This window comes from Bactrocera latifrons, unplaced genomic scaffold, assembly GCF_001853355.1.
Source record: "Bactrocera latifrons isolate USDA-ARS-PBARC rearing strain unplaced genomic scaffold, ASM185335v1 scaffold_82, whole genome shotgun sequence".
Classification (NCBI taxonomy): Eukaryota; Metazoa; Arthropoda; class Insecta; order Diptera; family Tephritidae; genus Bactrocera; species Bactrocera latifrons.
In genome coordinates this window covers 83655-107000 of record NW_017537512.1, presented here as the reverse complement: position 1 = coordinate 107000, position 23346 = coordinate 83655, and the positions used below count along the sequence as shown (strand labels likewise).

Sequence of the window (23346 nt, the reverse complement as noted above, 5' to 3'; positions counted from 1 at the left end):
ATTATAGAGCGATTTTGACAATTTTTAGGCGTGGCGCGAGCGTTATCGCGATATATTAGTTCAAAAAAATGTTTCTCTGTTAGTCGATACGAGGATTACCGTTACAATATCTGCCTACCGAGAGGCTTGCTGCTTATTATGAACTCTGTAAATTTTGGTCGAAAAAACTTAGCATTTTGGAAGATCTTATTCGCTCGAGAACCTAAGCAGAAAAACGTACTATGAGACAGTATGGAGCATATTTTGGCTAGCCATGTGGAGAGGCAGCACTTACTTACCTCTTTATTTTCCAAAAAAAAAAATTAATTAAATAATGTTTAGGAAGGCTGCCAATTTTTTCTTATTTTTAGTGCATTAGGTAGGGTTTGATGAAAGACTTGTGAAGTGGTAATTTTAGCATTCAAAGTAAGCTCTGTCTTTTAAATTGCTAGTCCCAAGAAGAGGGAACGAACCAAGAGTAAAGATGTAAGTAAAGTCTCTGTTTTCTCGTTAAATTTCAATATCAAACCCCTTTTACAGACTGTCAATCCAATTTAGGAACACCCAATCCAATCTACACGTTGAGTAATACCAAAAGCTCTCCGAGCCGTTCGATGCTAAACGGGGCTTCATACAAGACGACTCCCTTTCATGCGACTTCTTCAATCTGCTCTTGGATGAAATAATTCAAGCTGCATATCTAAATAGGGAAGGTACTATCTTTTATAAGAGTGTGCAACTACTAACGTACGCCTATGACATCCTATCATTAGCCTCAACAACCGCGCCTTTAGTTCTGCTTCTACCAGAATGCATAAGGAAGCGAAACAAATGGGTTTGATAGTGAACAAGGGCAAGACAAAATATCTCTTGTTATCAAACCAACAGTTCACAGTCATATCTTTGAGGTCGTAGATAATTTCGTCTATCTTGGAACCAGCATAAACACCAAAAACAATGTCAGCCTGGAAATCCGACGCAGAATAACTCTTGCCAACAAGTGCTACTTCGGACTGAGTAGGTAATTGAGAAGCAAAATCCTCTCTTGACGAACAAAAACCAAACTATAAGTCACTCATTATTCCCGCTTGTTATATGGTGCAGAGACTTGGACGATGTCAACAAGTGATGAGTATACGTTACGAGTTGTCGAGAGAAGGTTCTGGGAAAGATTTATGGTCCTTTGCGCTTTGCCCACGGCGAATATCGCATTCGATGGAACGATAAGCTGTATGAGATATATGACGACATTGACATGGTTCAGCGAATTAAAAGGCAGCGGCTACGTTGGCTAGGTCGTTATGGACGAATGGACGAAAACACTACAGCTCTGAAAGTATTCGACGCAGTAGCCACCAGGGGAAGCTTTCCACTCCTTTGGAAAAACCAGTTGGAGAAAGACCTGGCTTCGTTTGGAATCTCCAATTGGCGTCGATTTGCGAAAAGCAGAAACGACGAGCGCACTATTGTTAACTCGGTTATAACCGCGTAATGCCTTGATCACACGTAGCGAGTAGAGCGGCGAGACAGTGACTCGGGCGAGTACTCGTTTCGTTTAAACAGTAAGGCGAGTAATGAACCGAGTCAGTGGGCGAGTATAGTGGCGAGAGAGTCACTAGAATCACATTTTGTTTACTAGGCCGAGTGCTTCTTTTTTCTTCACTCTTTTGCCCCTTCTGAGCAAATCACTGACTCGCTCGTTGCATGTGAACACGCGTTCGGTATTCACTCGCTACTCGGTCGATTTTTATGTTGTTTATTTAGTTTCAATTGCATTTTGCATTATGAAAGAATTGGAATGGTAAATACTCTTTTATGAGATGCGGTAGAACTTCATTAAAAACTCTTTTAAAATGTCTTTTCCTACCAAACATTGTAAATAAAACTTTGAAAAACTTCACTGTCTAACTAGATGAACAAAATACGTGTAAACCTCCACTCGCCAACGCAACTCTCTCGACCGAGTATCATACTCGGCCAGAATACTGTCTCGCCACTGTACTCGTTACGTGTAACAATTCCATAAGCGGTGTCTACGCCAGTAAAGAAGAAGAGCATATACGAGTCAGGGAAAGTATTTGCAAACTTAATACCCTCTGCTCAGAGTGTAAAACACAAAATTTTCCAATACTAACAAAAGGTGGTCCGAAATCACCCAAAATTTCGTTTTAGATACGCCACTGTATCTAACACAAGTATACATATGTATGTATGTATGTATGTAGAGTATGTATATAAATACATGAGAAAGAAATACAAGAAAAATATGTACAAAACAGCGAAGAAAACCAACCATAAACTTTATTATTGCATTGATAACACAAAGTGGCGATTTAGTTGCAGACAAAGAGAACATCACCAACCAACACACATTCATACACACTTGTTCACACATTCTTCGTAGATTAGGTGCAAGCATGTAGTAACAATAATAAAACCAATCATAAACACACACATCAACACTAAGTGCTTGCGAAGACGATTGTAAAATGAAATAAAGCATGATTTCATGCAGTTTTATGATAAAAACAACAACAATAATAGCAACAGCGATTTTTATCAATTTCATATTTTTTATGAAGCATAAAAAGGCGCAAATAAATATTTAGTTGACTCATTAAACGCTTTGTTTTGCTGTCCAAACGTACATGCATGCATGTGAAATAATATACATATTCATGCATACATAAGTATGTACATATATACCATATATATATATATGTATATTTGTAAGTGTTAGTATGTGTGTGGTAGTGTGAATTGAAATCCTTATCTCAAGTGTGCTCTGCATTACACACTTCAATGCGGCGCGAAGGCGTCCGAGATCGCATTTCATTGTGTAGCCAAGCGTACCACGCACACATACATACATACTTATGTATATTTTACTTTGACTTTGTCGGGATTAGTAATTCTTGTTGAAAGTAAAAGTAGTAAATGTAAACCCCGTCTGCACATAATCAGTGAAATTGGTCACACAGTTTACTCATTGGCTTGTGGGCTTCAAGAAGCTTAGAGAATTCTCTTTTGTAGGTAATTATACTTAATTTATGGTTCTTTTTGTTATTTTATTATTTCTGGCATATTGTCTATATTAGACTTCGAGAACACGTCTCAGTTACTCAGTTACTACTAGTTAGTAGTGAACTTCCAATCGGCTGCGACGTCTTGTCGGACCCGATTGACCCTTTGTTTCAGTCTCTAAACTCAAAAACGTAAAACTTGGCATGGACGTTTTGTCCAAGTGGAACAAATTTATTTTGGACGATGCCTTTGATGTCAAAAAAGGCAATGAGCATCGTTTGCTCCCTCTCCGCACGGTCTACGTCAGCGACCTCTTCCTGGCCTGGCGTCACCGAAAACATACTTTTTGCTAAAACAACATCTGGGTAAGCCTGCTTGATCATATCAAACGTCTCTGTAGCAGATTTATGGAGTTTCATACAGAATTTAATCGCGTATCTCTGCTGCATTTTCGGCTTGAACCACTCACAGAAACACGTCGCGCGAAAATGTTTGTCCTGACTCTCCAGGTGCTCGGAGACAACTGACCATCAGCACGTTCGTTAGCTAGGAACGACCTCTACCGAATCCAGAAGTACAATCGCGGCGGAAGAATACGCTCCTATTACTTTCTGAACAAACCCTGTAGATCTTTTAGTGGTCTGATATCGGCGTTTTCAAAACCAAAGCAGCTTGGTGAGAAAAGTGCGATACCAAATTTCAGAACGATATCTCAAAAACTGAGAGACAGACAAACAAGACTAAATCGATTAAGCTGTTCTCCTCAAACATTCCTATATAACTTTTTAGGGTCTCCGACGTTTCTTTCTGTGTACTACGCACTTAGTATGCCCTGTACTGGGTATACTTCGATGAAATCAAAATATTTTGTTCAGTTTTAGAAGTTAGCCATATATGAATATGGTAATCTTAAGTAATGCGATAATTCTGAGTGTTATCAATACTTTGTGTCTTATCTATTATCTATTAATATTTTTGAGATAGAAGAATTTTCAAATCATCGAATTAAAATCAATGTTGGTGCATTCGACATAAAAATGTTGCTCGAATATCATTTTATCGTAATCTTTGAGTAAATATAGCACAGACAAGCTCATAGGCTCCTGGAAGCGATGCTTTTTAAGTGTTAAAATCTACGGAAGTCCAGTTCTACTGTGATATCGTTCATATATGTACAAGTGCTTAGTCGAAGACATTTTTTTTTTCCCCCACTTTTTAATATTTTTAAACACTTGTTGGTATGAATATGTTTTAAGAAAGTTCTGTACTATATGCTTGGTAAAAGGCCTGGAGTACTTTGCACATTTTTACAGAAGCGAAGTCTACTGCTTGCAAGTAGAAATTTTGTTGCAATCTACAAACTAAGGGAACGAAATCGAAAGTAGCCAATATTTTATTATTCCCTATTCCATTTTTCATAGTGCTGACACTGATTTTCCGATATTCCACTTTTCATCTCCACTCTATAGTATCATCTTATGAAGCAAGCCCCACCGCAAAAATATTGTGAGTAGCCTTGATCAACAGATTTGACGGTTTCTGGACTCTTCTTGTTCTTGCATATTCGTTATACGATTTCTTCTAAGAATCAACTTCGTTAACAGATTACATACAATAGACACAAGATCTATATATGGATGTTTACTTGTTGAAGCATGAACATTTCATACTGGAGGCAACATTGTGGTTGTAATCGTTTGCTATATGCTGCAAAGGATAAGTGTCTTCGATTTGTCAAGCGTTAGGGAGTAGAAAATTGGAAAACCATATTATATCGAAAATAATGTGGTGGAACTTGCTAACATGTCCTCAAACTTTGTTATTACTTGTATCCGTTTTTGACTAATGCTCAAACATAGTTAGCAGCGAAATTGCGAATTGAAGAGAACTAATATAAGATCTGAAATAAATAAAAAAAAATAAAAAATCATGTTTTTCTCATACGTAGCCTTAGTTATACTATATTGTGTTGGGAAGATACGATTACGATTTTCATATAGTTTTTTAATTGACCGCTCTTAAAAGATTAACCACAGACACCATATAGAAAATTCACCAAATTTACTGTCTTAAAGACGGCAATGTAAGCCGGACGGCTGAAAATGTATGTAAATAGTATTTATGGTACTAAAACTGTAGCGGCCAACTACGCACAGTATTGGTTTCGTCAATTCAGTTCCGATAATTTTGACGCTCTGGAAGGCCAATTGTCGAAAATATCGATACAATTTTAGAAATCGTCGAGCATTCGAAATCGTGTAAGCATTGTTTCGTTTAACCAGGCATTAAATGTTGCCCAGAAGATCATTTGGAACCATTTTAATAAAGCTGGATACAACAAGAAGCTCGATGTATGCAAGAGAACCTAATGGCCTAAATTTTAATCTGCGAATCGAAATAAAATCAATATATCTGAAGCGAATTAATAATGGTGATGAAAAGTTGATCATTTACAACAATGTCAAATGAAAACGGTCACGATCGAATAGCGATAATCTTGCTAAAGCGGTAACCAAGCCACAATTAATGGACCGAAACATTTTTCCAAGTGTTTGGTAAGATTGATGGGAATAATCTAATATAAGCTGTTTCTTTACGGCCAAAATCTTAATCATCCATAGTGACTTGCCAGGAACTTCGGATGCTGAGTTGGGAAGTTCTTTTGTATCCATTTTAAAGACCTGACTTGGATCCAAATATCTTCTACTTGTTTCCGTTTATTGGGAGTAATATTGTTGGTGAAAACTTCGCAGCAAGACAAGATTATGAAAATTAGGTGTCTCTGTTTATGGAATAGGATGAGGTTTTCTATGAGAGTGGCATTACGAAATTACTTACAAAAACCCTAAGGACTTCGGTATAAAACAGTAATGAAAATACTCGGTGTTCGACTAGACTTAACCGCTAGCTAAATGGATCACATCGTAAACGTACACTTTCCCACAGACGAAAAAAGGCTGGTAATCCAGAACAGACTCTAAAACTTCAGCAAATTCCTCAGTTCACCATCAACGAGCTGCAACTATCCACTGGCAAGCTCAAGAACAAAAAAACATCCGACCCGTATGGAAAATAAACTGCTGCAGAAAGACTCGCAGCCCTATTAAATATGTACAACGCTTGCCTCGAAGCCGGAATATTCACTGAATCCTGGAAAAAACCAGCTGGTACTAATCAGTAAGGGAAAAAGAGACCCCAACTTGCCATCAGCATACCGTCCACTATACATGCTTGACACAGCGAGAAAGCTCGATGAAAGGCCACTTAAATCATGACTCGAAGCGGCTATCAATGAAGATGGCGGACAATGCGGCTTTAGACTCGGCGGAGAAACTCTAGGAGCTATAAAATGCGTCGTAAAAAGTATAGAAGAACATCAGCAACGACGCTATAATAAAACTCGAAATCCCAAACAACTAATGTTGATGACAATCAGCGTTCCATTATCCGGGGCTGAGATCTGAGCAGATGTGCTTAAAACAGGAAAACCGGCGTAAGGTAATGGCCAGATTACATCGCACCATAGCCCTCAGAGTTGCATCAGTCTACCGAACAATGCCACGCGATGCAATATTAGGGATAAGCGGCAATGCCCTCCGCGTAGCCAATTAAGTACGATTCGTCTGACCTTCTGGCATACGAAAGAAAAAAAAATATGGGAGCTTAAGAAAATAGCATGGTAATGAAGATGTGAGAATGAGCGTCGCGACAGATGGACGGCGAGACTAATGAAAGTTCTAAACTTATGGACAAGCCATAAGAAGTCGACTTTTACACAACTCAGCTGTTATCCGGTCACGGCTACTTCAAGAAGTATCTCCAAAGAATGAAAAAAGTCAAAGAGCCATCATGCCTATACAACGACGTGATAGAAGATGACGCTGAACACACATTCTTTGAATGGCAATGAGAACGCACCGCCATAGAAGACCTGGTTGATCCAATAAACGTGGACAATTTAATCAAGATAAAGATGGAGGGTAAAGCAAACTGAGAGATAAACCAGAAATTCGCAGCAAAAAGCGGACACTGGACGCAGCTGCGCTATTGTAAATCTCTCAATGAGAAAAATGGAACGCCACACTGAAGTAATGCAAATTAGGTTCCAGGTTGGCCGACGATCCCTTAGGTGTTTAGTAACCTGCAAGTGCCACATACCATTACTTTGACGACAGCACTGACGATGCGGAAGGCATTTCCCATCCCTCTCGTCTACGCTAGTTGATAATCTAACAATAAGCATACAATTTATTTAAAACTCGCCATCATTCAGAAAAGATGAAATTTTTGAAGGCAGCATCTTCCGGTTCGCTACTCAGCCGCTTAATGACCTAACCCTCTCTGAATGTTCGTAAATAAATTACGGGCTTTATAACATTTTTCCATTTACTTGCATTTAATTTTGCTTAAAGTCAATATCATAAAGCGATTCTCTCAATTAGAGTTAAGGTATGTATGGCATTGTTTAAGTAAAAATTTACATTTAATATTTTATAACCATTTACAGAAGCTGGTAGACTGCAATTTTTACGCTAATCACGCCATATAAATGTTCAAATAAAATATAATTTTATTTTATTTAAAGTTACTCATACTTATTTGCCCACATATGCGCTTAAGTGTATGTGTAAATATGCACTTAACAACTTGCATTCATATAATCAAATATCCAAACACACACACACACATTTGTTTGTATATATCACTTATAAATATATTTGAACGTGTGTGTGAGTTAGTGTAGAGCCCGTTACAACAACTATTCATTGAAATGATTTCGACTAAATTAAATTGCGTGCACGTCAAATGTTCATTAATGAAGACTCAAACATTTGCTGTACGTATGCTTTAGAATTGTGTGTGTGCAGTGGGTAATTCCATGCGCAGCCGATTGAACCAGCATGAAATTGTTCTAACCTAAATTTCACAGGTTTCATTGATATTCTCGTAAGTCTTAGTTATTAAAGTTTTATATTATTAGAGTAGAATATAAGCCCTGCAACTCAGAAGCTTTAAAGATCATTCATTGTGTAAAGTTCACATCGTGAAATAAATAACTAAAAATTATAAACTACTTTCACCTTATTCAGAATGTTTGAAAAAGTCTTAGGTGATACTTGTTTGAGGTAAACACTTACTTACCTACCATACTTTGATTATTCAAAGAGGGTCGAGAACGCGTTGACGACGAACCACGTCCAGGGCACCCCATCAATATCAACTTATGATCAACGCGTCAATAAAATAAAGGATTTGGCGCTTAAGAATCTACAATTAACAATCATAGATCTTACTGGCATCGTGGGAATATCGGAAAGATCACTGAAACCATTTTGAAAGATCATTTGGGCCTAAGAAAAGTGAAAGCCCGATTGGTTCTAAAATCACTAAATTCTTTCGAAAAATGGCGTCAGGGTAATGTCTGTGAAACAATGCTTTCCGACCAACAAGATGCCATGAAACGTATTATTACTGACGTTGACTCTTGGATTTATGTTTATCAATTGGCCGAATGTCGCGGCCAAGGTGAGCCGACGCTGAAAACCCCACATCAAAGCAAATCATAAATCAAGGTTGTGTTGACATTTTTTTTTTCAATTATCAAGGTGCACTCCTAATTCCTTCCGACCGGCCTAGTTGTCATCAAGGACTACTACTTGACTATTATGCATCGTTTACGCGAAACCATTTCTAAAAAGAGACCGTAAATATGGACCGACAACCCTTGATTTTTGCACCACGATAATGCACTATACTGCATTGATACTTCGTGAGTTTTTCGCTAAATTTTCAATCTATATCGTGCCGCAACCAACGTATTCGCCTGATTTAGCTCCGTGAGACTTCTGGCTATTCATCAAACTCCGTCGACCGCTACGGGAAAACCACTTTGAGGCAATTTAAGCCATTGAACGTGAATCTCTACGCATATTGAAGGCTGTTTCGAAAATTGACTTTAGCAACTCTTTCGAGGATTGGAAAGAATGTTGGCACAAGTCCATTGTAGCCAAGGGCGATTACTTTGAGCGGGACGTCATAGATTTTGAATAATAAATTAAGAGTTTTGAAATTATGAACAAATTCTTACTATTATTTTCTCGTAGCAGTAATTCCCAACTTGAACTTATGTATATTTATTATTCAAAGTATTGCTTATCAGAAGCTATAACATTTTTCCATCTTTCTGGCAATTTGTGGATTCCATCACAACGGAACTGCGCCAGCTTGGTGACGAAGAACAAAGCAAGACAATTGCTGATACCTTGTTGGTGATGGAAAATTATTGCCTCTATACACGAGGCATCTTCCGGCCGTTTTAAAAGCTTACTTATAATACAGCAAGCTCTTCTGATTCCATTAAACAACAGGCATTGCCTTGGCGTCAACGATATTCGGCTTTGTTCTAAATTTAACTGGTGGCCAGGTTTTCCATATAATTTTTTGCATTTGGATTGTCGTACTGGACATATTATTCATCATCAGTCATAATCCGATGCAACAACGACTACTTTTTGTAGCAACATTTCTTACGTGCTAAATCGTCTTTCGAAGTCTCTTGGTTTCAATTAAGTTCCCTTATATTTTTAAATATGCTCCGCCTCTTTTTAACGGCTTCTTTTCCATCAAGCAATGCTCTCGGTTTCTCATCTTCGAACTTTTTTGCCCGCTCAGCATGCTCTTTGCCTTCCAAACCAAAATCAACGCTTTTAAGTCGCGCAAACCACTTTAGTACGTCTCATTGAGCAATCCCGATTATTGGTAGTTTTTGGAAATATGGTGTTCTTTCCATAAGTTGCGGCGACAGTCGCGAAATACTAGTCTTCTGTTAGTAATTCAACTTAAACTTTTGGACTAGCTCGATTACGAGTATTTGTGGCTTATTATAGTCTTCGCCGAAAAATATCATTAATATTTAATACTGAGAAAAAAGAAAGATTTTATCCATAACAGCAAGATCAAATCAGTTGGATAGAAGTCTTAGATAGCTAATACGAAGATCGGGAGGGTTAGAAAACTTTCGAGAAAAGATGACCGAGTCAACTGAGAGAGAACCTAGAGATAGAGAGAGAGAGTATAAGAGAGAGGGGGCGATAGATAGAGAGCCAGAGATGGAGCTTTCCAAACTGAAACCATATTTCTAACCAGAAAGTGCAATGATGTATCAACATGTTGATGTCAATACGTTTCTAAAAAATAACCGGAGTTATTTTGGAGCATAAGCAAAGCTGTGCCTAACGTGTAATATATTTTGATAATCAGAAAGTGAGATTAAATATTAGTTAGAGCATTTTAATTGGCCTCTGGAGGGTCAGAACAAATATTTTCGCGCAACGTGTTTCTGTGAGTGGCGCAAGCCTAAAATGCAGCGTTCGTTAGAGCAAAGGTACACAATTAAATTCTCTGTGAAACTCGGTAAATCTGCGTGCGACAAGACGTTTGATATCATCAAGCAGGCTTACCCAAATGTTGTGTTGCAGTCAGCCTCGAAATCCAATGCAGAATAAGTTTTTGCCAACAGTTGCTACTTCGAACTGAGTAGGCAATTGCGAAATGAAGTCCTCTCTTGACGAGCAAAGACCAATGCTATAATTCACTCACCCGGCTATATGAAGCAGAATTATAAACTCGGCTATTACCGCGTAAGCGGTGCCTACATCAATAAAGAAAATGCAAGGGTTTGGTATATGCTGATAAGACACTCGTTGCGATAGAACCTCACCTAACTCAATACCAAAGATTCGGCTACCAATTTCAACTCATTTTAACTCCTTTTAACTCATTCAACCCGCTTTGACTTTCCATTAAATGCATTTAAAATACTTCGTTCTTATTTTAACGCTCACCACTGTACATATGCTAAAGATAACGCAACAAATACTGCAAAATTTGAATATGAAAATTTTTGCTTTTAAGTATTGGAAAATTGTATTTGTTTTCGTTGTTTTTTCAACTTTTCAAGTATTTGACTGCCGTTCAAACAATGTCTATGCAAATACAAATTAATTTGTTTACGAACCCATTGACGTCGACATTTGGTTTTTGCAACCTAAATGATATGCAACCGCAGACTGAGTAAAATGTGAAAATGTGGAATGTGCAAATAAAAATAAAAATAATATTATAAAATTCATGCAATCCGCCATCGCAGCGCACATGCTGCGGAAGCGGTTAAAATTTATTGCAATATAACGGTATTTTCAGCTTCAATTGAAGGCTTACCGGCGCACGAGATTTCATTTTATTTCTTGCGCGCACACACTTGTATGCAATGAACTTATGCAGTTAATAGTTTCAGCTTTTATGAGTTTTTAAATTAATTTCGATTTCACTGATTCGCTGGTGTGCGCCTCCCTCGCGCCCCGTTTATGTGGAACGCTGCGTCCTCCTACCATTACATGGGATGCGCACTGAAATTCAGTTACATGCTTGAACAACGCAGTGACGATGTTAAGACGTACCGTGGGTTGTTTATGAAAAATACTTTTTTGATCATTTTTACTTCGCCGAACTGGTTTATTTAAGCTAAGTGTTCCTTTGGTCTAATTTACTGAGACTGCATGAGGTATTAAAGCCCGAGCAAGGGTTAAGGGCCATTCATTCTCCTTTATAAAATACAATTGTTTCGGAAAAGTGGTGAAAGTTGATTTCGAAGGTTTTCGAAACTGTGTAGATTTGGTCGGCCGATCTGTACAATTTGTTTCATGAGAAAAGAATAGGTGCAAAATTTGAGATCGACATCTTAAAACTAACTAGTTCAGATATACCCTATCACCATTAGGACAGATGGATGCTCGGAGAGACAAACGAATATGGCTAACTTAACTTCTCATACTGATCATTTATATACTATATAAGGTATACTTTGTAAGGACTTAGGCGTTTTTGAGTAGTATAAACTTCGTGGTAAACTTAACATACCCTGTTCTAGTAGTGCCACCAAATATAGGACATGTTACCGCTAACTTTATTATCGTCAACCGAATTTTCCTTGCTAGCACGTACAGTGTAGTTTCAGAAGGAGATGCCCAACTGCCTGTGACTAAATGGCGAAATGTAGTCAAATATTTATTGTTTTCTCTCAATATCATACCACCTCTCAATCTACCTCGTCCTACCACCTAGCAAGATTTAGAGATATGACTAACCTTCCCCAAGACAAATTCCGAATTCTTGTCGCCCTCTATACTGGGGACTGTCAGCTCAAGAAACACTTGTCTAAAGTGGGCATAGCCTCTTGTGCAAATTGCCTGTTTTGCGACAAGGAGCCCGAAACTCCAGAACACCTGATTCTCAAGTCTGAATCCATCTATGTGGACAATACATCTTCATCACGTACAACAAGCTCCTAGAATTGTTCATTACAATAGATGCTTGGTTGCAGGACAAAATCTCAGTTGATTTCTATCTCTATTTAATTTCTAAGTCTTTTATTATATATTTTTTTCTTTTGCACCGCCAAAAAAGTAGGCTTTGCTAAGAGTCGCTAAGTGTTCAAACTTCAGTTGATGATAGAACCTCCAGTTCTATTAATGATTCGGATCCACAAATAATATAAGCCGATCATAAAATTAATCATTATTCTTATTAACTTTGTAGAATTTTGGCTAAAAACGTTAAAGCGCAATTGACGCTAAATCCACTGACTTTAGATAGTTCTTATTTGTACGGGCAAAAAAGTTTCGAATAAAGATCGGTTGTCTGCCCGGCTGAGACTTTCATCCCTAAACGTAGTGTAGAAGTTGACACATGTAAAGAAAGTTCTCTGAGCGCCATTCACTTGGGAGGGGTCAGAAACGATTCTTTTACATATGACTCAAGCGGTTCTCGACTTCCGGTTTTAGACAAAGGGTAGCCAAAAAAACATCCGTTTGTGATGGACGGATCAAAGATTGAGACGAGTAGGTCAATGTGGCACTACTACAGTGGCAATATAAATGAGCCGTTGCCGAGTCCTGGCGTTCACACCGGTATATGAACGACTTGCCACAATCCGCATCAAAGCGAAGTTCTTTAATATATCACTGATTTACGCCCTTGCCCCGACGGAAGAGAAGGATAAATGAAATATTTATATTTAATAAAAATTTATAAATTACTAATTTTTTAATTGTAGATTTTTAATTTTATAAAAAATATTAAAATTTTCCATTTTCACATAAAAATACTTTCTGTTCAAACTTTCACATAAATGACACACTGTGCCACTACTCAGGCGATCGCGGCAAAACCGCTCACAAACACACACGCAAACGTTGGTGTGGCACATGCGCTTACACAAACGCGTTCCACAAACACACACACTCGCACATGCGTTAGCCAAAGCCGACAGCAGCACAGCGCCAAGTTACGTCTGCATGCTTGCTTAACTAAGCCGTTTACTCGAGTGTGTGCTTGTTTGTAGCGACTTGCAAGTGTATGTGCTGTTTTTGTTTTTGACGTTACGTAGCATAAATTGGCTGTCATATTCACATTCATATTCGTCGTTGTGGGGGCAGGTTTGCGAATTACTTGAAAATATGTGTGTGTGTGATTGTGTATAGTTTGTTAGGTATATTGTGTGGATGAATGTCGTTTTGTTTGTATGAATATATTTTTGTTTGTATGAATGTGTATTGTGTACGTTTGTGCTGTTGTATATATGTATGGGCTGTTGTATGTTCGTGTAGTTGTGCGTATATTTAGCGCTCTGAGCAAAGCAAATTTTATAAATAAGCGCTGAAAACAAATAAAAAATACACTTGAACGCTACATAATTGTATTTTTGCGGGCATTTTTTTCCTTTTTTTGTTGTTATATTAATTTTTCAAATTTTTTAAATTAAAAATTGTGGTTGCTGACACCTTAAGTCGCTTTTTAGAACTCAGCGTTTTTTGCTGCTCAGAATATTTGCTGTGCTTAAGCTTTGTTTTTGCACTTGTTGTTGTTTTTCGTTTTGCTATTTTTGTTTTTTTTTGTTTAAACATTTTTTATTGTTGTTTTTATTAATATTTTACTTTTTTGTTGTTGTTATTTTTGTTAGCGTTGTTTTTGCATTTGTTGTTGTAGCTTTTTTGTATTCTTTTCGCTTGGTTTTTTTGTTGTTGCTATAAATACTTTATTTTTGTTGTTGTTATTTTTGTTTTTGAATTTGTTGTTGTATTGTTTCGTTTTTGAATTTTTTTTTTGCTTTGATATTTTTATTGTCGTTTCAATAATTTTTTAAATTCTTAGTTTTCTATTTTTTTTGTTGTTGTTGATTTGCGTTGGTATTTTTGTTATTATTGTTTTTTCTAAATAATTATATATTATTAATTTTTTTTGTTATTGCAATGTATTTTTTGTTAGTGTTGTTTTTCGTTTGTTGTAGTTGTCTTTGCATTTGTGCAACTTTTCTTTTTGATATTTTTTGATTTTTCTTTGGTATTTTTTATTGTTGTTTTTATAATTTTTTGTTATTGCGTTGGTATTTTTGTTATTGGCCTTTTTTGTAATTCTTGTATTATTTGTTATTGTTGTTTTATATTTTTTTATTTGTTATCGTTATTTTTGTATTTTTTGTTTGTATTGTTTTTGTAAGTTATGTGTTTGTTGTTTTTGTTTCTTTGTATTCGTTTTGCTTCACTAAAATTATTGAACTTTTGCCAGGGGGTCTTTAGCACATTCACACACACACTCACTCTCGCACTCACTTAATTGCCGCGTAAGCCGAAACTGTAGCGAAATGCAATTCTGCGCTTTCAGACACACTGATTCACTTGAATGGCTTGCATTTTCTTGTGTTTTCGTTTCATGCAATTTTTTAATATTTTTTTTTTAAATTAAATAATATAATTTTTTAATATAACCCTCACAATACTTAAAGCTCGTGGCATATTTTCCTTACTTTTTCTCCGCTTTTTATATATTATTATTTTTATTATTTCATTTTTTGTAATTCTCTTCTTTCTTCTGCTTTGTCACAACACCAATGCGGCACACAACAACTTTTTTACTGTACCTGCCGAAGAGGCGAAAGCACAACTAAGCCAATAGCGCCGCACTAAATGTCAATACGTCCGTCGGCGGCAGTGTCGACAACGCTAGACAACAGCCAAAACGCAATCTAGACAAACAACAATGACACTAGGAAAAGACAAAAGCGCAGATATGCAACGATATTTTAGTATTTGCTTCTTTTGTAAATATTGTATAAGTTTGCAAATTGACTTAGACGACCAGAAAAGTGTTCAACGATTACAAAAACATCGTATATATGTTTGTCACACGCTTTCACGTTATTAATGCAGTTCTTTATTCTGCTTTCTTGACGTTTGTTCCATCGTTCAACTGCCTTTATGGGCATACATTGCTTTCCGCAAGTCTCAATATGCTTTTCTTTTGCCCACTCGCTGTGCGCTTTGTCTATCTGTCTGCTTGCGGTTAATTTTTTTCAGCTAGACTCACTTACTACTAGCTGACTGACGCACTTGCTCACTTGGCTGTTTAATCAAGAGCGCACTAACGCACTTTCAGGTGGACTCACTCACTTGTGGGCGCGCTCACTCACTTTTATACGCTCTCACCCCCTTTCGGGCGCACTCATTCACCGAAGCACTCGCGCAGTTACAGATGCCTTCACTGACTGTCTCACAAACCCACTCACAGTTGCACTCCCACAGCCGCGTTCACTCACTCTCTCATTTATTCACTTAGTGCCGCTGCGTCGCGCTAATCAATGGGCTAGTCGGCTTAATCACTTTTTATCACTGAAATTTTTATAGAGTAACAATAGTTTTTTGTTTTTAAGGAAACCACTTGTTTGCGGTGTATTTTGATTATTTAATCGCTTAAAAACAATGTGACAAAGAGTAAGTGAAATAATTTAAATAAATCCCAGAAAAAAAGTGAACCTCGGATGCATCGTAGCTGGAATACCCGACATACATAAAAAATTTTCCACATAAGAACTTGATTTTGACCAGTCCGTTTGTATGGGAGCTAAATGCTATAGTAAAGGATGATCCAAGGAAGAAGGTATTTGGCGCGCTTCGCTCTTCGTACTCTTCGCAACACCAGCATCCATCTTGAGACTCAGTATTCATTATTCGATCGTATTCGATCTGCCGTTCGCAGCAACTCGGACTGACGTATGGAGCGACTAGGTACATCTTAAGTCGAGATCTTTAATTGAAAGCGTACAAAATTCAGCTTGTGCAAAAATTGAATCCACTCGACCTTCCCAAGCGATATCGCTTCGCTCTGTGGGTTCTTGCATAGTCCCATGAAGATCCCACGTTTTCCATTAAAATTTTGTTCAGCGATGTGGCAAATTTCTAGCTCAATGGGCATGTAAACAAGCAAAATATCCGCTTTTGAGACGAAGAGCAACCTAAAGAGATTCGAGAGCTGCAATTTCATCCAGAAAAAAACGGCTTGGTGTGATTTGTAGGCCGGTGGAACCATCAGTCTAAACAATCTAAAAAAAATGATGCCGGTGTGAGCGTAACGAACAATGAGGACGGTTATCGCATCATGATAACCGACTATTTGATGCCTGAAATTGAAGCCCGTGATCTCAGCGACATTTGGTTTCAACAAGAAGGCGCCACTTCCCACACATTTCAACAGTCAATGGATTTTTTGAGAGAACACTGCGGTAAGCAGATAATTTCGCGTTTTGGGCCGGTCGATTGCCCCCCAGGATCGTGTTATATCACACCGTTAGAGTTTCTCTTATGGGAATATGTGACTTCAAAATTTTATGCGGACAAACCCGCTTCGATTCAGGCATTGAAGCAAACCATTATGCGTATCATTCGCAAGTTACCAGTCGAAATACTCGAACGCGTCATCCAAAACTGGACTCAACAAATGGAGCTTCTGAGCCGCAGTCACGGCTAACATTTGAAAGAGATGATCTTCAACAAATAATTGCCAAAGAGTGATCTTTGGAATGATAATAAGCATTCCCAAATAAATTTGAAATTTCTGTATTTTTTCTTTAAAAAAGTAGGGAAATTCCATTGGATCACTTTTTAAATGTTACAATAAGCGGATAACGGCAGTTCCAACAAATGGGAAGCTACTTGAGAAAGAAACGGAGGTGTGCAAAGTTTCAGATCGATTCCTCAAAAACTGAATGACTAGTTCGCTTATAGTATATATTGATAGAAGGACTGACGGGCAGACTGATATGGCTAAGACCGCTCAGCTCGTCAAGCTGATCTTATATTTTTATATTAGATATACTGTATATTTATATTTTATAAGATATTCGACATTTTCTTCTGGGTGTTATTTCCTGACAAACAATGTACTCTGTCGAGGGTATAGTAAACAACAAAAAACGTACGTAAGAGCGCACAAGCGTGGAGAAGAGTGCGCAGCCACTTGATTTTGAGCAAAATTTCAACGTTGATAAGTAAAATTGTTTTTCACTGCACAACAACAACAACAGCAATAGTGATAACAAGAACAATAGCAATAATAATAACAACAATACCAAACATGCCACAGAACAAAACACGATAATGGCAGCCAAAGACGATTAATAAACGTCGAGACAAAAGAGAGTTTGAGCTTAAACGCCTGCGTTTGTGTGTGTGAGCGTTAGAACAACGGTGCGAAAAGACGACAGCGTAAAATAAACAAGTATAAAATATAATAATATCAGTTCAGGCAAAAACCCTAAACCAAAAACAACAATAAAATCACCAACCGTGCTGTTGATGACCAGCCACAGAGCCCGACGAACGAAACGAAAACGCCAAACGAGTCAATGCGATGCGAGCGCGGCGTATGACAACGAAAATAACAACAGTGAATAACACGACGATCGGAACGTAGCGTGTGATTAGCGTTTATTAATGCTCGCTCAATGACCAACTAAAAGCGGCAAGAGCCGAGAAATCACCAATGCTGCTGACTGGCGGCACGCTGAGCGGACAACGCAGCGACAGCGGCCATCGTGTATTGCGTTTACGATGTTGTCGTCGTTGGGGAAAAAGCAAGCAATGCAACAAACACGAAAATAGCAATATTAATAAGCGCCACCGCACAGCCCACCATTTGCCGCTGGCACACACACACACACAGCGTAGCGCAGAGTGACAACAACAGCCAGAGCAAGAGCAACAGCTGCAGCGGCAATTTATTTGAGCATCTATGGCCCAGTTGTTGATCAATAGTTTGTTGTATTGATGTGGCGGCGTGGCGTTTTTATCGCCGCATTTGCATGTGTGGATCGCCGCAGTCCACTTAAGTACATATGTATTTGTGTTGTTCCGCACGCGAAACATCTAGAATGTGCTTTGCGTTGAGTGGAGCGCTAGTAGCTTGCGTTAGAGTGTGATGACGATTGCTGGTTGGCATACAGTGACCCCCAACTGCACGCCTACATGCAAAGAAAGAATGCGGCTGATGTGTATGTGTGTGAGCTTATTGCGTACTTAGCATCCACTTGTTGCATACTTTTCGGCGTGGCTGATGTTCATATCCGCTTGAGGTTGGCGGTCGATCTGGCGCTGTTGAGTTTTCGATTTAATTGAAGGGGTTTATAGCCACTGGGGAATTCCAAGTTGCCAATGTGCCGACTGTTTGTTTGAAGACAGAAAGTATTTCGTCTTGCCCTCGTTCACTACCAGACGCATTCCCTTCCTTATCGATTTTTAAGAAAGCAGAACTAACGGCGCGGATGTTGAGGCGTATAATATCAATATCATCGGCCCACACCAGCAGCAGTACACTCTTATAGAAAATGGTACCTTCTCTATTTAGTTCTGCAGCTCGAATTATTTTCTCCACGTTACAGGTTTACTTTCGCTCGCCTTCAAACGGATGTTCTTAGGCTACAAAAAGGATATTTGGTCTAAGACGGGAAGCCGTGAACGGCTTGAGCCATATATAAAATAATCGTTTCTGGTCACTCCCAAGTAAATGGCACTAACAGAACTTTCCTCATTTGCGTAAACTTCTGCATATGTCTCCATCCTTCTACCGATCGGGTTACCTAGCAGGAAAAGTTGTATTTAGCGGCGATGGCACTGGACATATCAATGTGTTTAAAATTTAAGCTCTCTTTTTCTTCAGGACTATTAAGGAAATAAATATGGATTTCATTCTTTTGTCGAATCTCCTACAATTTTCATTTTGGATGTGCTACTCCTTATGGGAATGAACTTACACCTTAACTAATGATCGCGTTCGGATACGTGATGAAGGAGTTAAGTTAGGTTAAGAGGTCGATTCTTATAGAGACTTGGACGTCGGTCAGTTTTGGTACCTAAATCTTCTGTATAATTAATCATAAGATCCTCATAAACCAGCGAAGCGCTTTGAGCTTTTCACAAATTTGTTCAGAGCTTTACAAGTAATATCAGTTTTGGCTATGCCTCCTGGTTCGTCGAAGATAAGGCTATCTAGATGTTTCAACCTCAGTCTAGCTTAGACTGGATATTGGAGGAAATATTGCTTTGCTAATTTGTGTCGGACTAGACTTTATCCTTACCGTATGAATGCCTATTGGACAGTATTCAGTGGGAACTCCCACGATTGCGGCAAGATGAACTTTGCTAAACAAAGGCAAGTAGTTCAGTATATCTCACGATTGACAAATGCCAGTTAAGCGCACTTGAGTTCTATTGGCTCGGTGCTAGAACGCAAAATGCAAGTGAAAAATGCATCCAACTCGCTCTCATTTCGAGATGATCGGTTCAAGGCCTCTAGCCTCTTTGGCTAGTTCATCGGCTTTGCAGTAATCAGCAAATTCGCTCTGTCCTGGTACGCAATCGAGTCTGAGGATAAAATAGCTTAAGGGTAGGGGTACAGACTATCAAACGTAGCACAAACAAACTTATGATTTTCATTCATTGAATTGAATTCCACCCACATATAATTTTTAAGAACAATTAGTATTCTCTCAGCTAGTTCCAGCAACTTAAAGTTAAGCAAGATATATGGAATAAAGTATCAGTGAAAATCGGCGACCTTAAGGAAGATCAGAGTTGTGGCAATTAGCGTGATATCGAAGTAATTCCATGATTACTTTTACTTCGCTTCTAGTGTTTCAAACTTTCCACAGGTCCAGCTAGTTTCTTTTACTGTTAGATTTTCTATTAATGCTTACTACACAAATAATACGAAATACAACAACAATTTTAAAACACATTCAATATACAAACTATTTATGATTTTCGACGAGAAGTCTTATCGTTTCGAAAATGTTAGACACACAATGACATTATTTATTCCTCGAAAATATTGATGATGCCAGATGCTTGGCAATGAAATCGCATATTTTCTTATCAACATTCTTAAATACAAAAAAAACATACGTATTAAATATTTAGTTGTTGATAGCAATAATAGTTCCTTTACTATTGATAAAAGAATCAAAGAGCATGTCTATAGCAATAATGATTATTACGTACAAATAGATAAGAGGAGTAAGTAGAGATATGTAAGCCCGCTAGGAAATTGTATAGAAGGTTTGTGGGTTTGTGTCTTGGATAAATGAAAGTCTGAGGTTATGGAAACATTATTTTCAGATTATGTTCGATCAGAGATGCAAACCAATTACCTTCAAATTCATATCTTAGCCAAAAAGGCCCTTATAGTAGTTCTTTTTGAACACAAATCATAATATCAGACAAATTTTAATTATCGAAGAATATAGCGAACTTGTTGATTGTATGTTAAAAATATGGTTGAATGTTGGAAAAGGCCTTCGGAGATAATTGTCATATACAAATTATTTAAAGAGGGTCGAGAACACGTTGACGACGAAACACGTCCAGAATGGTCCGGATTGCTTACAATCAATCGGCCGAATATCGTGCCAAAGGTGAACCGAAGCCGAGAAACTAAGCCAAAGCAGGTGAAAAATCAAGGTTATATTGATAGTTTTCTTCGACTATCGATTGTAGTGCAATCCGACCGGCCAAAGTGTCAACAAGGTGTGTTATTTGAGTGTTATGCGTCATCTAGTTCTTTCAATTTATTCTCTTGCAACTTGCCAGAATCAAAGCCAAATAAATACCTTAAGGTGCTAAATGTCAACAGAGGATCGGATCAACATATATTATACTTACGAAAAAATGTTTGTTAGAAAAACGAAAATCACTATCCACGCGATTTTATCTATTTTTTACAATATTACATACTTTTGATATGCCACTTACTAATACTAATGTTCTCTGAGATTCATTCAAGTATCTCCCATACTATCACCAACCGTATGCAGTAAATCACTCGGGTATTATAAGTTTGTAATAAAGGGGGCTAGGTGAAGATTTCGCCCAATTTTATGCATTTTGGGAACGAAGATCCTCTGTTATCAGTAAAGTGCGCTCTCTCATTTTGATTGAGATAATTCACATGGTGGTCGATATATGCGGTATAAAGTCAACCGAAACTTCAAAAATCTTTATATTAGTTTTATGGGGGATAAGGGGAGTATTGGTACGATTCAACGCATTTTTGACACACATACATATATACCACTATTAAGATAAGTCAATCTCTGAATTTTAATTATATATCTCACATATTTACCCATATATGTGGCAAAAAGCAAGTATGAGTACTGTGTACTGACTTTAACAATTGTTTCGAGAATTGGAAAAATAATGTAGGTATAAATACCTGAATTTGGGGGCCAAGATTTTTCATAGTAATAAGTCTTTCATCGCATAAAAGGTAAGTACCTGAGCTCTCCTGCCATTTACATATTATATATACATATCAGGGTATCATCATTATGACTAATTACTAAAGGTTTTTCTCTGAGAACATGTGGAAAGTCCAGTTTGCAGAGTTTTTGGAGAACTTATTTGCCAAATATTATTTAGCATTCAGCGTAGACTGATGAAATAAACGTTCATATGTAATAAATCGATGTGAATTCAGACTTCATTAATTTTATAACAATTCTGGGTATTATAAATGGCAATACGGTACCATAATTGGTGGTACGCGTGCTTACTTGAACGTATTGTAGTCTATAAAGTCCATAAATCTTAGGCAAATAGTTTGAATGACATACATACATAAATATGTATAATAAAGTGATTCCTACGGGGAGCGGGTGGCTAACAATAAAAAGATACTACGTCGCCAATAACTTTCCACGAATTCTTTCTTTATCTGTCTTTTGAAGGTTGCAGTTTTATTTTTCGACTAAACTATTTACACTGTTTAACATAATTTTGGATGTGAAGTATACAATCTTAAGACGAATAAATCATGTAAATTTTTACAAACTTAATTGTTAAAATTTAGTGGGAAATGTTTATTATCATTCGAAAGAAGATTATTTGGCATTTATTTTTCGAACATTTTTTCTTTCAAATATTGGCCTCGGTTACGTATCAGATGTGCCATCCGTGGAGTCCAATTTTCGATGACTCGTTCGAGCATTTCGATTGCTAACTGGCGAATGACACGCATAATGTTTAGCTCCAAGGCCTGAATCGAAGCGAGATTGTCCGCATAGACTTCAGACCTTACATATCGCCACAGGAAAAATCTAACGGTGTGATATAGTACGATCTTGCTGGCCAATCGACTGGCCCAAAACGTGAAATTTTCAGGTCCAAAAAAGTATTCTCTCAATAAATACATTGATTGATGCGATGTGTGGGAAGTAGACCCGTCTTGTTGAAACTAAATGTTGCCGAGATCCCGAGCGTCAATTTTAGGCATCAAATAGTCGGTTGTCATAGCGCGATAACGATCACCATTGACGGTTCTGCTCTCACCGGCAACATTTTTGCAGAAATATAGACCGATGATTCCACTGGTTTTTGTTTTTTATGGACGAAATTTATGGCCAGATCTTGAATCTCATCAGATTGCTCTTCTTTGCGCAATTTTGCTTGTTTACTTACGCATTGAGCCATAAATGGGCCTCATCTCCGAACAAAATTTGCCTCGAAAACATCGGATCATCTGGGAACTTTTTAAAAGCCCATAGAGTGAAGCGCTGTTGCTTGGGACTATCGCAAGATACCGACAACTAATCTTGAGATCTCCTTCTGTTGCCCATACATATAACGAGTGTTCCAGTAGAGGCAGTATTTTAATATCCTTTTTTTTACAGATCACGCGTGAGTTGGCCAAGCTGTTATGTTACTTTTGTTCAGTATTGGTTGACATTTCAACATCGTCCAGCACGCAGTGAAGAAAATATAACAACCGTAGTAGAAAGAGTACACGAAGACCGTGGTGAGTCAATTCAGCGCCGTTCGCACCAACTCAGACTGACGCATGGAAAGACTTCGCACATTTTCCGTTGAGATCTTAATTTGACTGCTCGACCTTCCCAAGCGACATCGCTTCACATTATGGGTGCCTGAAAAGTTTCAAGAGGATCCTACATTTTCGAAC

General features: G+C 37.8%; 1 protein-coding gene across 5 annotated transcripts in view; it reads right to left on the bottom strand.

Moving 5' to 3' along the window:
• LOC108976989 (transcription factor HNF-4 homolog) overlaps positions 1 to 17892 on the bottom strand; it is a 62952-nt gene extending 45060 nt beyond the window's left edge. Inside the window, exon 1 of one of the 5 annotated variants that reach the window (XM_018946459.1) lies at positions 17681 to 17892. The gene's annotated coding sequence lies outside the window, so the exon portion shown is untranslated. Of the gene's footprint in view, positions 1 to 13844; positions 13919 to 14866; positions 15486 to 17680 lie in introns of those variants that run through there. The other 4 variants (XM_018946460.1, XM_018946461.1, XM_018946463.1 and 1 more) reach the window with 4 other exon arrangements.
• Positions 17893 to 23346: the final 5454 nt, after the last annotated feature.